A 3,868-nucleotide genomic window follows, 5' to 3' on the forward strand; every position below is an offset into this window, starting at 1 on the left:
AGCGGTTATTCAGCTGGTTGCAATCTGCCACTAAATCCTCCACACTGGTTCTTTAATCTTTAATGATGAGTCAATTGACGACACACACACACACGCAGTCGTTTCTATAACCTCCATACTTACTCCTGGTCACATGATAACAACTAAACAGTCTCCATAATGAAGGAGCAACTCCACGTGATGTGTTCGAGAGCGGACCTTGTGTTGGGAATTGTTGTGTCATGCTGTTTTATTCACCGGCTCCGACTTTCCAAACGTAAGCACGAGCTGTTTTTCTTTGTACACTTCATTTTAAGTTGAATACTTCTTGGTTTTTGGACTGTTGGTTGGACATAAAAAGCTATTTTGAGACATCACCACAGGCTCTGGAAAAATCTGGGCTTTTTATGACTACTTCATGGACCAAACCCGCTCACTGGATAAAAAAAAACTTTAATCCCTACATAAATCACTTGGTTTGCATGCGTGTGCGTTTCCACCAACCTTTAATCGGCTGCTTGACTTCTCCGTTCTCCCTCTTGATCTCGTTGATCACTTTGTGCTTCTTCTTCTCCTTTTCTCTCTCTCCGTCTTTGACCTTCTTCTCCCTCTCCTCTCTGTCTCTCTCTTTCGCCTTGTCCTTGTTGGAGGGCTCTGCGGAGGCGGGAAGGGAAGATTTCAGATTCGATGGTAGGAACACATCAGCGCTCAGATTTAAACGCTCGTAAACAAACACACACACACACACACACTACACTCAGTCACTTTGATTTTTCTTCACCTTCACCTTCACTTTTCCTTAATCATGTTGGTCTTCCTCCCACGAAATGTTTTGCTTTTCCCTCCCTGCTGCAACAGATTCACCTCTCCACTCTTATCTCTCACGTTTCCTCAGCACTGTAGTAATTACCTCCCAATCCCCTTTAAAGACTGCACCAGTCACTCATAACCTTAGAGCTACATCCCATCAGGATAAACGTACTCGTACACTCGTAAACTCGTAAACTCGTCGCTGCCTCTACCAGCTTCCACATGCTAAATCCTCTCTTGCTTCTGGACTTTCTCTTCCAGCTCTTCTGCATCTGACAGAGTCATTCGAGCGTTGAGGTATTATTACAGATTGAGGAATTGGAGTGCACTCTCATGTTGCACTCATTGCACATCACTCTGGGTGAGAGCATCAGTTTAAAATGTAAATATCACACACACACACACACACACCTCCCCGTCTTAAAACACCTTTCATTTTATCTAATCTTTTCTACCTGCCCTCTTTTGATTCTGTAGTTTTCATTTCCCATTGAAGGAAATAAGAAACCCTCCTTTATTTTTTTTGCACAGTGTTACATCGTTTTTTTTTGTGCCAATTCTCTCTTTCTTTTCCTTTCCAGAGAACTTTTTTCTTTGAACTCAGTCAGATCCGTCTTTAAAAAGGAAGCTGTGTTTTCCGACTCTCCTCTCCTGTGGATGTGGGGAGTGGGAGAGTGAACGCGGTGGGGTTGGACTCGCTGTTTGTGGGATCAAAGGAGAAAATGCTTTGAAAGTAAAAAAAGGCTTAAAGGAGCAGCAGGAGAATTAAAAGGTACATCGATGCTCTTTTTAATGATTGTATTTAAATAAACACCTCGGCATTTTGAAGTTTAGCGGATCGTTTTTCTTTGTTACTTACCGTGGAGGTCGTCACGCCGCTCGTTCCCTGTGGCTAACAGGAGGAACGCCGAGAATGTTCACAAACTATTTTAAGGAAATAAACGCTGTAAAACGACCTGACGCTGGTGGAATAAAACAAACAGAGGGGTCACTCACATCTACCGGCAGATTTATACAAACATGTCGGACCCTGCCGGAGCTGAAACATTCATAAACTTTAACTTTAGAGGCCAGGCGGCTGACCGAGCCTTAAATAAACAGGAGAACGTGCTGATCTGTCACAGCTTCAGAGACGGCTCGTGAAATTAAGACGAGGCTATCCAATGACTTCAGGTTCATCCAGTTCAAAGTGGCCAGTAACTAAAACGTAAAGCAGCGTCGAATCAGAAATAAACAGGAGGCATTAAACTGAAACTTATCAGCTTTTTTTTCTCGTTTTGTTTCCTGACTTTCTTGCAGCAAACACAGCAGGTGGTTTTCTCTGTTTGGAGGATCACAGCAGAGAGAAGACTTTGAAAGACAGCGGGCCGGTTTGTACCCACCGCTACTGAGGAGAATCATAAAGTCAGAAAGTTGTTTCTCATATATAAATCCCCTTTGTCCATTTAATGTATAACATTTAACTTGCATTAACCTGCAGCACTGCTGGTTTGAGTGTGTTAGCGATGTGATGAGACTGCCGACCTGAACACGTGTTAATGTTAATTATACAAAGGTTTCAATGCCCTTTAATGTTAACATTTATTTCTACATTCAGAGAGTCTGATTACATTACTGACAAACCGTTTCTCTCAACCTCTGGACGTCTTTCCATCAAACGAAGATAAAAGACGACTTTATTTAGAGTCAAGAAGAAGGAAAGGTGGAGGCAGACTAATCACGAACAAAACAGGAACTATTCTGAAATCTTTTTGGGTCACCGTTCGAGCTGATCTCACAATATTTAGCAACGAGGCTCACACACAGTCTTTGTCGTTCCACTGAACTTGTATTCCCCACACACAATGAAGTGTCTTGTAATTTAATTGTGTGCTGTTTGCAGCTAAGCTTCACTTCCTCCCCTCGCTGTATGCACACATAAAAACTAATCACTGCACTTCAGACATTTACATTGCTCACAACACGACTCCCCCACTAACGCAGGTTTACATGACTTATATACACGGTAATTTAAAACTGGGATACTGAATAATCAGACAAAAGCTGGATTTAGTTGGTGCTCACTGAAGTGTTGGATCTGTATGTGTGGTGGGATAATCTTCAGGAGAACAGCATTTGTTTCTAATTAAAATATCAGATTCTGGACATAAAGCAGCCACCAGACAAACGCTGGTGAAATAAAGCGGTAGATTTGGTCCACTCCAAGTTAAAGTTAACGCTGCAGCCTGACGAGACTTTATGTAAATACGCTGGGTGTCAACAACAGGTCACACAGCTCAACACTACACCTGCTCTCAGTGAGCATTTACTGACCTTTCAGTTAAACAACAAACTCTCACACAGCTCAGTCGGCCCTCAATGCTGCACTAACCCAAATGTAACCAGGAGTCGCTGCTCCTTCAGCTTTTACTCTTTTGATCCCTGTAGGAAGGTCGGAGCACAACCTGCTGCCTCAAGGACTCGAACTCGTGGCCTCCTGTTGAACGGCAGTCTGTTTAACTTTCAGGCCGTGTGGTCACAGAGGAGGACGGAGCGTTTTAATCCCTGAAACATTTTGCTCAGGATTAACGTGCTCTCCAGCAACACACTGCTCCACTTTCAGACACTTCTTCTTCTTCTTCAGGTTTGAAGCCACTCAGAATAATTACAAGTCTCCCACTGCTGGTCGCTGAGCAGCAATTAGAGGTTCAGTGCTTTGCTCAAGAGCACCTCAGTGGGACCGCTGAAGGAGTGCTGCTGTTATGGCTGCATCTACACTTTCACAGTCAGGTCCAGAGAGGGAAATGTTGCTGCCTAAATAAAAATACTTCACATTAACGGTTTTTAAAGGAACATAACACACAAATGAAGATGCACCTCTTACACTAGTCATTCAGCGACACTAATTAATGCTTAGTCTTATGATTTCTCAGTAAAACATCAATTATTACCGAGTTAAAAGACTCTCCGCTCTTCTCGCTGACTGCAGTGGCGGTTCGGAGCGTGTCATGACCTCTTAAACTACCCGACTGGAAAGGGGTGACATCATGCACTCACACACACACACACACACACACACACACACACTCGCATGTGTCCA

At 43.3% G+C, this 3,868-nt stretch overlaps 1 long non-coding RNA gene across 1 annotated transcript; it reads right to left on the reverse strand.

Annotated features, from left to right (window-relative positions):
• Positions 1–548: 548 nt before the first annotated feature.
• Positions 549–1,611, reverse strand: LOC118339157. The gene is made up of 2 exons (XR_004797298.1): positions 761–1,611; positions 549–633 (listed from the first exon to the last, which is right to left on the reverse strand). It is a non-coding gene; the product is annotated as an uncharacterized LOC118339157 (long non-coding RNA).
• Positions 1,612–3,868: the final 2,257 nt, after the last annotated feature.

Source organism: Morone saxatilis, unplaced genomic scaffold (genome assembly GCF_004916995.1).
Source record: "Morone saxatilis isolate NCDOM2014 unplaced genomic scaffold, NCSU_SB_2.0 Contig10, whole genome shotgun sequence".
Taxonomy (NCBI): Eukaryota; Metazoa; Chordata; class Actinopteri; family Moronidae; genus Morone; species Morone saxatilis.